Source organism: Grus americana, chromosome 5 (genome assembly GCF_028858705.1).
Source record: "Grus americana isolate bGruAme1 chromosome 5, bGruAme1.mat, whole genome shotgun sequence".
Classification (NCBI taxonomy): Eukaryota; Metazoa; Chordata; class Aves; order Gruiformes; family Gruidae; genus Grus; species Grus americana.
This window is the reverse complement of record NC_072856.1, coordinates 30307362-30319249: the sequence shown is the minus strand read 5'-3', so window position 1 is coordinate 30319249 and position 11888 is coordinate 30307362. Positions and strand designations below refer to the sequence as shown.

Here is an 11888-nt window from a genome sequence, read left to right as displayed (position 1 = left end):
TATCAGCGGGGTTCTTCCTCCGGGTAAGTTACTGTCTGTGAGGAGGAAGTGTTCCGGAGAACGAGGGCAGAAAGTCGCTATTTGGAATCACAGACCTTGCCTTTTGTAGCTGAACCGGGTGGCCTTTCCTGAGATGCTTTCCTTCTTGCGTATGGGTAGCTGCTTCCCTGTCCAGGCTGCTGTTAGGACCCTCTCCCTGCTGTAAGGCTGCTGGCTCGGAGTCCCGCTGGGAGCTCTCACAGCCTGGATGCGCACAGCTGCTTACGTGGCTGTTTGAGCCTACATGAGGCCTTTCTCTCAGTGAAACCACCACGATCACAGAACTGGCCCTTCTCTCCCTCTCAGGATGCTCAGAGCCCCTGTGGGCTTTGGCCTCTTAAAAAGTCGCAGCGGGCTAAGGCTGATTGCGTGCTGCCCAGCCCAGGCATGAGCACGTGCTCTTGTCCTTCTGTCTTTCGGGTCGGCCCTGGAACGGGTTTTCCAGACGCAGCCGCCCTGGCTGGGCTGGCCCATCGCAATGTCGGTGGCTTCTCGCTGCTGAGGTACCTGTGGTCTTCAGTGCCTCCTGCTTTTTAGAGAGGTAGCACGTGGCACTATGTGTGTTCGTAGCGCTATATTTACAGATAATAATAACTCTTTTTATCATTATCGGTCGGTAAGTGCCCCCAACACGCAGCAAAGGCTGCTGCCCTCTCAGTGAAGCTCGTCCGCGCGCCTCTGCCCGAGTGTCCCGCCACCAGGACTACATTTCCCGTCAGGCACAGCGGCGGTTCAGGCTTACCTCCCGGCGTGCAGCGCGGCCGCCTTCCTGCTGCCGCATTGGCTGTGCCGAGCGGCGGCCCCGCCCCGCCGTGTGCCGCGGGTCTCTGTGGGGTCGGCCCGGCGCTGGTGCTGTGAGGGCGGCGGGCCTCGGGCAGGTGGCGGCCGGGCCTGCTCGGTCCCGGTGGGGGGATGGGTTTCCGGGCCGCTGCCCTGGCTGGGGATGTGATGTGTGAGTACCGGGGTCCTGGGGAGCAGAGGGTGGGGGGAGCTGTACGGCGTCAGCGGGGGTGGTGGTGGGTTACTCCAGCCCTGGTGGAGGGGGCGGCCGAGGGAGGGGAGTGGGGCATGCCCGGCCTAGAGGGGCTACAGCGAGGCAAGCATGCGTTTTGCTTTGCGTTGTGATTATCCTTTATTGCTGCAGTGATTCCTGAACTTTATTGTCCTGTTAAATACAAGCTGTGTTGGAGCAGGTTCTCTGTTACAGATGTGTAGCTATTATGCTGTTTCGTCGTACCTGCCAGAAGCATTTCCAAGGTTGAAGTGTGGCTTTGGGTACAGAGTTACTTAGTTACTTTCCTCATAACATAGAGCTAAAAATGTGTCGTAGTGAAAGCACGTATGAATGTGGTGATAAACGTCTGATAACCTAAAAGGAGTGGGACTGATAGTGTGAAACAAGTCTTAATAGTACAATGAAATAGGCAGTATTTAAAAATAATCATTCATTATTGCAAGCAGGGTATTTCACATGCAAACAAATTATATTAAGAACTGTTCAGGGGTGCTTGTGAACTTCAACTTGGAAAAGTTTATGAACATTGGGTAGAAGTGGCATTGATGATTAAGGTTATACTTCAATATACTTTATTGATAGTGGTTTGGTGACAATGGTCTTAAGCAAGTAAGAAATTTTCCTTTTTGCCTTCCTTCCTATGCCTTCTGAAATGCAGGTTTAAAAAAGCTTTGTAGAACAGATGAGTTCTGGGGAGTGACCTAAAAGAGAAGAGGATTGAGGTTTGGTGGACTTTGTTTTCAGCATGAGTTCCTGGGGCTGCTTTTCCTATACCTGTGCTGGTTGTTTCTGTTCTTTTGTTATTTGCTACTTCTTTCAGTCAAGCCTCAATTACTATATTAAACTAATTGACTGTTTTGCTGAACTGATAGATCTAAGCCTAAAAGAATTACTTAAGCCTTCCAGAAATTTGGTTGTTTTGCTGAAGTTTAAAAGTATGTCCCCATTAGGACTGCAATATTTGGGATGAACATTGCAGGTTCTAAGGGCCAATGCAATGTGGCTTTTCAACTTCTTACCTTGGCAAGTAGATTCCTATCCTGAAGTCTCTTTTGTTAAAGGCAACTGTATTGTCTTACCAGTCCTTGCTTTACTTCAACTGAAGTGGCAGTACACGGTACCTGCATTTGCACCACCATATCTGTTCCACAACTGACTGATTTTTAAATGTAAAGTTTGTTAAACAGGCACTATGGTCTAGCATTTTCAATTTGGAACAAGTCATTGGTTTTAGCCAAACTATGTTAGTCTCTTACATGAGTTAATTTGGTCACCGTGACCAAACTTTGGGTAACTTCTAGCCCATGTGTCCAAAAATGTCACATGTTTGAAGACATGTCAGCTAAATGCATCTTAATTTATGCAGGGCTATGATATCCAGTACAAAGAATAACAGCAATCACTATCCTATAAATACATATCCAAATTGTGTACAGAGATACTAAGACGTGTAGATAAATTCATCTAGGTAAAATTAAGGTATTTTTCCATTTTTTTCCCACTTTGTCTTGTAAAGACAAAATTAATAAGATATGTGGAATCAAATTTAAATTTGATCAGAATAAAATTTAAATTGATAAAATTCTTTTTAACATCTCGTAATCATCATCTGTGAACTCTGCCACCAGATGGTGTCATAAGATTTGAGATGTATCTGACTCAAGCTGATTATAGGAAGACAAGAGAATACTTCTTTATTTTTATAAAAATATGTTTCATAGTTGTAGTGTAAGAGATTTTTCTCATCTAGTCCTAGACTGTTTTACATTTTGATCTCAAGTTGACATAGCTGCTAATATTCAGCCCTGGCACAAACTGGGTTACAGACAGACCCCTGTATTTCTATTGCCTGGTCATTAATGACTGCAATCTTAATGTTTGGGATCCTCAACTTGAATTTACTTGGCACCAAAGCTCCATATACAGAAGAGTGACCTCACTACCTTGGTTTGAGCGCCTTGAATCACTCTCCAGTGGTTCTTCATACTCTGTAGTGACTGTATAAATAGAAAAAGCTACCTGAATGCTCTCCTACGTGCTCTCTCATGTCTACGTAGATCTTTCTTAGGGAGTTTGAGTCATTTTGCTGAGGCCAGATACCTGCTTCTGTAGAACTGCAATAGATGGGATGTATAGTCTGTTCTGATTTGGCTTCTGAGTCCCTGTTCTTCTAATCGGTGAAAGAGACATAATATGCATACCTGTGAAGGGTATTATGAGCTTAAATACCGTAGGAAGGAAAAAAAGATACAGCTAAATGTTACAGAAATAAGTGTAAAATTAAGTGATGAGTATTTCTCTCATTCTTATAATGGTCTGTTTGTTGAAGACTTTATAAAAAGTGACACAAGGTTATCAGAATAAGCTGATGTGAATTCTTTTGTAAGTCACAGAAGTATCTAAATTGGTTAGGTTGTTTGTCCCACATCTTGTGGATCGCTATGTTGCTTTTTAATAAGACTTCGTCTCAATCATTATCAATTATTTCAGAGGCTGTAATGGTAGTAGGGGTACAAAGACAGTTTCCCTCTCCAAAGGGTGCTAACAGGGGTCTTAGTTGGAGTACTGTGTCCAGTTTTGGACATTTCTTTTAGAGTGTTGTGGGCAATTTGGAAAGGGGAATGGCAATTTTAATAGGCACAGGAAATGTGATGTTTGAGGAAAACATCTGAAGAAAAAGAGTTTGCATGTGTCTAAAGACAAACTGGGAGTATAGGGGAAAACAGAAGCTTTCCAGGTGTGTGTGTTTTAGCTGTCCTAAATGACAGCATACAGCAATGTTAGTGAACAAGTCTATTCCAATTAGGACAGTGTATATCCCTGAATTTTTTGGTGCGTAAAAAGCTATCATAAGTAAGATAGCATTTACATTCACTAGGGAGGAATTATATCTCCATTTACAGCAAGGAAAACCTGGTTTGGATATTAGGAAATTGTTAGCATTGTTTATATATAGGGAATTACAAAGATGCAGTTTGATTGTAACTTAAGGTGTATATATTCTTCTCGTCTGTACCCCATTTACTTGAAATAAAAATAGACATCAATGAAAACTGTTCATGCCAGGTGTTCCTGTTCCTGCGCTGGTCTGTTTAAGGTATTCCTCTACAGTCTCCTTATCTCTAGTATACCTTCCCTGTATATTGTAAAAAGCCAGCTGTACTCATGGGATAGCATGCAAACAGTTTCTGCTAGATGTCTTCTAGGTTAGTTAGTGGAGTCAACTTTATTGCTTTTAACAGGAACTTACAGAACTTTGATCTGTGAAATAACTCTTCTCTCCTTTGTCTCAATGTCAAAACAGTTGAGCTCTTTGTCACCCAGTTACATTTTCTGTGCAGCGGTGCTGCTTCTTCAGTGCTGAGGGGTCTAGAGTACTGTCAGTCTGTCACGAGGATGAAGTTAAATCTTGGAATGCAGGGAGGAATTTACCTTTAAAATCTTGCTTCTGGTACAAGTTTTTTAACTACTGGGCTGTGATATAGTTATCTCCTTTGCCATGTTAAAAAAACAACCCTGTGACTACAAAGTAGTTTATACAGTACATGATAGTATGCTAAAGGAGAATAATGCTGTTAGTCGTGACTTAACTTTAGTAAGTCCTTAAGTTTTGTCGTTGATCGTGTTAGGTTGCACAAATGAGCATCTCAGAAGGAAAATTAAAGTGCCTCCCACATATGCCCAGAAGTAATGTTGAGGTAATTGGTAAAACTTACGATCTAGCAAGGGGATGTGTAGTTAATTCAGATGCCTCAAGGGCAATGAATCTGGGAAGGAAAGGTAGTCTTTGAATCTTGGTGCTTTATTCCACATAAATTCCGCTTGAGGTGATGAAATTTGAGCTAGGTCTTGTTATGGTGAATTTCTTGGTTTTTGCACAGCAGTACAGGACTTTGATGTTTGGAGCAGTGTGTAATACAGGGAAATGGTTTTATAGTCATAAATTTTTTCCTTAAGAAAATATCTATTACTAGGCTTTAATAAATCATTATTCAGTTAGATTAGCAATCCTTATTGCTTTGTAGCATTCATTTATCACAACAGGTGGTTGGATACAGCTTTGAAAGTCCTATGTGGGGTTCTCCAGGTTTTCCTGTGAAAAGACCAGGCTTCTTGGCAGATTAACAAAATAAGTTGTGCTGATAATCAAACTATATATGGTCTAGCCTAGCAGTGGTTGTTTAAGTGCTTTCCAGGGCCTAAATACACTTCCATTCCTAACTCTTCTGAGTAAGAGGCTTCTCTCCAAGTCAAAATGACTGTGTCTCCATCAATTCCTCCCATCAGCCAACTGAATATTTCATGAATGCACTTTGTGGTGAGTTGCTGCTTTCCTCTCTGCTCTTCTCTCCTCTCCCATGTCCATGGCAGCTATGTTACTGTTCTACAGCTCAACTAGGACGTGTGCAGTCAGTTGCTGCAGGAGAGAAGTCACTAAAGTAAAAGGAATGACATCCCTGTGAGGAGCTGAGGAGTGTGTTGCTGCAGAGCGTTCTGCCATGGTGAACTTCTAGACGCCCATTCTTGTCAAGTGTAGAGTTTCCACTGCTATCTGTATGGACATGCAGCATTTAGGCAGGCCTTTAGACAGGCCAGCGCTACTGATCTCTTGGAGGCCTCCTGAGGATTTCTAGGCAGCTGGAATGCCGGGCTGCCTGCCCCACTCCATGGCACTTGTGGCTTTATATAGTCAGCGTTCAGCCGCTGATATGTAGCAGATTTAACCTTGACGTACATTTTTAATGTATGTTATCCGGTAAGGTTGAATAACTGTGGACAAATGGATGTTGTAGCAGGAAGTAGTCTAATACCTTATTTTCTTTGTAGACTATTTTTACTTGTGAGGAGTGTTCTCCAAAATCTCTGTAGCAGACTTAAGCTTAAGTTAATTAAAACTGTGTGGTGTTTCAAGCTCTGGGCAGGTGCGGGCTATGGGGAAGTTGCATTTACATCACATAGTTGTAAAATGCATCCCTTCCCTTTAAAACAAACAAATAAAAAATCACCCACTGAACAGTTACATTCCCTCAAAATAGAAAGTTGTTGTAACATCTCGTTTGTTTTGAAGGCTTTACATTGTCCTGTTGAAACCTATTTCTCTTTTATATGGTGGTGAGGTCTTTTTGGCAAAACCTTATCTTTGCTTACAGTTGGCTGATTTTTTGGAGTAGCTCATTTTCCTATTAATGTCCCATAAGAAGTAATTTCCTATGCTGTGCAGCAAGTTGGTGATTTGAAAAACACAGACTGTTAAAGCTGATAAAAGCTTGAGGGTTGTTCAGTGCTTCAAGTATGGGATTTTAAAATTTTTTTTTTAAGAATTCAAATATGCCTGCATTTATGTAGAGAAAGCTCTGTTTCTGATGCTTCTTGGTATGAAAGTTTTATGATTGAACAGACCAGTGTATGATGAGATGAAATGCCATCGCTGACTACATGGCTTAAAAGCTGTCTGGTTCTTGTTGCTGTTGCATAGTGAGTGAAGGAATACCTTGAATTTATAATGTTTTTCAAAGTACTTCATGAAAGTTCTTTTACAGTGAAATTGAAGTTCTTCATTAAAGTAAGCCATCAGTTTTATAGCAGGATTTGGTAGAAAGCTAAGGATGAAGGAAAGTGATTTATCTCTATGTAGACAGTAAGTCAAGAGGTAATCTGGAAATAGAACATGGTGGGTCTGTCTTCTCCCAGTCCCTGTAGCATCTACTGAGTCTCTTTACTTCTGAGTCCTTGCCTCTAAGGATTTCTCTCTGTGGAGGTGAAAGTTTCATAGTGACATCCAATAGCATTTGCATTCCATTAGTATTTTTAGTACTCTGTCATAAGTAATGCCCAGTTGATTGGGCAGTTAGCCTAAAACTCTTCCTGTAGTCGTGTATAGTTACTATATGTTTTAATTAGCTAAAACAGGTGTAATGTTAACTCTACTTGTGAACGCTTTTTAATGTTTTGTGCTGACTAGTGTCAGCAAGTCACCACACTTTACTGGCCTGATTTTCATGACTTAAGTCATGGAATCATAGAATGGTTTGGGTTGGAAGGGACCTTAAAGATCATCTAGTTCCAACCCCCCTGCTATGGGCAGGGACACCCTCCACTAGACCACGTTGCCCAAAGCCTCATCCAACCTGACCTTGAACACTTCCAGGGAGGGGGCATCCACAACCTCTCTGGGCAACCTGTTCCAGTACCTCACCACCCTCACAGTAAAGAATTTCTTTCTAACATCTAATCTAAATCGACCCTCCTTCAGCTTAAACCCATTACCCCTTGTCCTGTCACTACACTCCCTGATAAACAGTCTCTCACCAGCTTTCCTCTAGGCCTCCTTCAGGTACTGGAAAGCCGCAATTAGATCTGCCCAGAGCCGCCTTTTCTCCAGGCTGAACAACCCCAACTCTCTCAACCTGTCCTCATAGGAGAGGTGGTCCAGCCCTCCGATCAGCTTCGTGGCCCTCCTCTGGACTCTCTCCAACAGCTCCATGTCTCTCCTGTACTGGGGCCCCCAGAGCTGGATGCAGTACTCCAGGTGGGGTCTCACAAGAGCAGAGTAGAGGGCAGGATCACCTCCCTCGACCTGCTGGTCACGCCTCTTTTGATGCAGCCCAGGACACAGTTGGCTTTCTGGGCTGCAGGCGCACACTGCTGGCTCATGTTGAGCTTCTCATCAATCAATACCCCCAAGTCCTTCTCCTCAGGGCTGCTTTCAATCCATTCCTCGCCCAGCCTATAGCTGTGCTTGGGATTGCGCCAACCCACGTGCAAGACCTTGCACTTGGCCTTGTTGAACTTCATGCGGTTCGCACGGGCCCACCTCTCCAGCCTGTCAAGGTCCCTCTGGATGGCATCCCTTCCCTCCAGCGTGTCAACCCCACCACACAGCTTGGTGTCGTCGGCAAACTTGCTGAGGGTGCACTCGATCCCACTGTCCATGTTGCTGACAAAGATGTTGAACAGTGCCGGTCCCAGTACCGACCCCTGAGGAACACCACTCGTCACCGTTCTCCACTTGGACATTGAGCCATTGACCACAACTCTTTGAGTGCGACTATCCAGCCAATTCCTTATCCAGCGAGTGGTCCATCCATCGAATCCATGTCTCTCCAATTCAGAGACAAGGATGTCGTGCGGGACAGTGTCAAATGCCTTGCACAAGTCCAGGTAGAAGACGTCACTTGCCCTTCCCTTATCCACGGATGCTGTAACCCCATCATAGAAGGCCACCAAGTTTGTCAGGCACGATTTGCCCTTAGTGAAGCCATGTTGGCTGTCACCAATCACCTCCTTGTTTTCCATGTGCCTGAACATAGTCTCCAGGAGGGTCTGCTCCATAATCTTGCCAGACACGGAAGTGAGACTGACCAGCCTGTAGTTCCCTGGGTCTTCCTTTTTACCCTTCTTAAAAATGGGGGTTATGTTCCTCCTCTTCCAGTCGGCGGGAACTTTGCCAGACTGCCAGGACTTCTCAGGTATGATGGTGAGTGGCCTGGCCTCTTCATCCGCCAGTTCCCTCAAGACCTGTGGATGAAACTCATCAGGTCCCATGGATTTGTGCACCTTCAGGTTCCTTAGATATTCTCGAACCTGATCTTCTCCTACAGTGGTCCTGCATTCTCCCAGTCCCTGCCTTCTGTGACCTGGACAGCGTGGCTCAGGCATTTGCCAGTGAAGACTGAGGCAAAGAAGTCATTGAGTACCTCAGCCTTCTCCATATCCTGGGTAACCAGGTCACCCGTTTCATTCTGGAGGGGACCCACATTTTCCCTCATCCTCCTTTTCTCACTAACATACCTATAGAAGCTTTTCTTGTTGTCCTTGACATCCCTGGCCAGAGTAATTTCTGTCAGGGCTTTGGCTTTCCTAACCTGCTCCCTGGCTGCTCGGACAGTTTCTCTGTATTCTTCCCAGGCTACCTGCCCTTGCTTCCACCCTCTATAGGCTTCCCTTTTTTGTTTGACTTTGCCCAGGAGCTCCTTGTTCATCCATGGGGGCCTCTTGGTGTTTTTGGCTGACTTCCTCTTTGTTGGGATGCATCGCTCCTGAGCTTGGAGGAGGTGACCCTTGAATATTAGCCAGCCATCTTGGGCCCCTGTTCCTTCCAGGGCTTTGTCCCATGGTATTCTACCAAGCAGATCCCTGAAGAGGCAAAGTCTGCTCTCCTGAAGTCCAGGGTAGTGAGCTTGCTGCATGCCCTCCTTGCTGCTCTGAGGATCCTGAATTCCACCATTTCGTGGTCACTGTAGCCAAGGCTACCCTTGAGCTTGATGTCCCCTATCAGGCACTCCTTATTGGTGAAAATAAGGTCCAGCATGGCACTTCTCCTTGTGGGCTCCTCTATCACTTGGAGGAGAAAGTTGTCATCGACACATTCCAGGAACTTCCTGGATTGCTTGTGCTCAGCTGCGTTGTCCCTCCAGCAGATGTCAGGGTGGCTGAAATCCCCCATAAGGACCAGGGCTTGTGAACATGAGGCAGCTCCTATCTGCCTATGGATGGCTTTATCTGCTCGGTCCCCCTGGTCAGGTGGCCTGTAGCAGACCCCCGCTATGATGTCCCCTGCCCCAGCCCTCCCTTTAATCCTGACCCATATGCTCTTGGTTGGCTCCTCATCCATCCCCAGGTGGAGCTCCATGCCGCTGTTTCACCCTTGTGCGGAACGAATTCTGTAAATACTTGAGTAATCTTGAACAAGATCCTGACCACGTGTAGGGTATTACTCTGCTAAACTACAAAGTAGTACTAGTGAAGAATGTTGGAGGAGTACAGAATATTTTAATGCAAAAGCAAGTACCTGAAATTGATGTGCGGATTAGCACCCTTGCTTTTAACAGGAGTAACTTCATATTATTCACATTAAAACAGCTCCTCTGTATTGGGTAGGAATTGAAACCTTTGTCACTTGTGTATCAGCATGAATAATTCTTTTAGATCTGTTGCAGCTGCACGGACCTGTGTATAAACAGTATGTTGGTGATGTGTTCCTATACTCACCTAATAACCTCCTGGAAAATCAGGAGGCTGAAATATCTCATTTTCTGTCTCATTTCATATTAGCTTAAACTTTCCTTAACTGCTGTCTCAGTTGAAATATGTTTAAAAGCAAGTTATAGTCTTTATATGTGGTTTCAAAATAATTTGCTCCAAAACTTGGTATTTCTGTGTTCTGACCTTCCATGAAGGCAGATGCTTTTGCATGCACATCACTGATATCATATGTGTGCTCTGTATGACCTAGGCTGGTGCAAAGTTCTGAATGATCTTGCACCTTTGGGGGTGATTTGTCAAAAGAAATAGCTGTAACTAATGATTCAAGTACACAAGTGCCCATGTGATGAACCTAGAGAATGCATATTTAAACACTATCAGGTATTTCAGTGAATGGCACCCTAGGAATGCTGTTTAGGGAACATAAAACACAACAGGAGATTCAATCATCATTTTAAATGTGTTTGTTTTGGTCTGATGTGGATTTTTTTAGGGAGGAAACTGCTTTCTCTGTTGTCTAAAGGTAAAAGGGCTATTGCAACTCTCAGTGCCTTCCCCTTTAAGTTGGACAGATGCTGGTGCATATGTTAACTGTAAATGGATATGCAAATCTGGTGAAAAAGAGTTATTAGTCAAGGAACCACATTTAGGAATTAGAGGGGGTGCTTACTTTTGTTTGTTTACAGTTGGGACAGTACCACTGAATGTCAGAACTGCTTTAACTCTAGGTTATCTCGGTTTGGTAAAAATCCAGTTCTTGCTGTTTGCTCACAGCTTCTAGTTAGTACCGGATTTGGAGGGTTTGATGCCCCTGATAAAAAGTGCTGATGGTAAATAATTAGAATCAACTTTGTAGGCTAAGATGTGGAAATGAGCTGTTGAAGAAAGCTCTTGTAGGTTAAGTTTGATGGTATTTGCTAAGTTAGCTCTGAAGTTGACTAATGTAAGATAGCAAAGCTTGGAAGATTTGTCTTTTTGTGTGGAGATATAAAAACACCTAGTAGTAAAAAGATACATTTCTTTCCACTTTAGGGTGAGGAACTACCTCTGCCAAGTCAATAAAAAATTACTATAATGCTTGACCATTCTGCATTTTAGTGTCTTTTAAAGGAGGGGGGGAAGGGCAAAGATTATACCCTGTTACTTATGCAGGCATGTCCATCTTTGTATTACAACCTAGACAGTTATGTACCTCTCTAATTTAGTATCTCTCTTTATGAATTAAACATTGTGATAAAATACATACAGCATTCGGTTTGACCTACTGCTGTTTTCATTTGCGTATATGCAAGTCTTAAGTAGATCAGTGTTAAAATGTTTAATATTCTGGTGCAAAGTTTTGAATAATCTTGTACTGTATGGAATAATTAATGAAAATCAATAGCTTCTATTAATGATTCAAATACATAAGGTGCCCATATAGAGCATGGTGTTAGAGCACGTATCTTAAAATGCTAAATTGAGTATTTCAGTACATGCATATGTGTAGTTCTTATGGAGGTTAATCAGAAAAATACTGAATTTAAATCACTTTAGGTTTTATTTTATGGTGAATAAATGGACTGATAAACGTTGAAGACTGATGGTCTTTGATGTCATGAATGGCCTTTGTTTCAATTTTCTAGAGGCTTAAATATCTTACTTGAGCTGCCCTGTGTACCAAAATAAAGGTCTGAGTTTGCCCTGCTTGGTTTCCCTAATTCCTTATCTCCCTATCATCCTAGTTGAAAAGTGTTTTGTTAATCTGATTTGGGTAGCTGAGAGGATTCCTTTTTGCTTGTAGAATGAGTGCCATGTCTTGGAGGACAAGGAATAAAATGGAAGAAAGGGAAAGCTATTTTTTATTAAT

At 43.3% G+C, this 11888-nt stretch overlaps 1 protein-coding gene across 4 annotated transcripts in view; it reads left to right on the top strand.

The window, feature by feature from the left end:
- Positions 1-843: 843 nt before the first annotated feature.
- The window catches only part of ZNF106 (zinc finger protein 106), a 48072-nt gene continuing 37027 nt past the window's right edge, over positions 844-11888 (top strand). For 3 of the 4 annotated variants that reach the window (XM_054828648.1, XM_054828647.1, XM_054828646.1), the window contains exon 1: positions 865-991. The gene's annotated coding sequence lies outside the window, so the exon portion shown is untranslated. Of the gene's footprint in view, positions 992-11888 lie in introns of all 4 variants that reach the window. The other variant, XM_054828645.1, reaches the window with a different exon arrangement.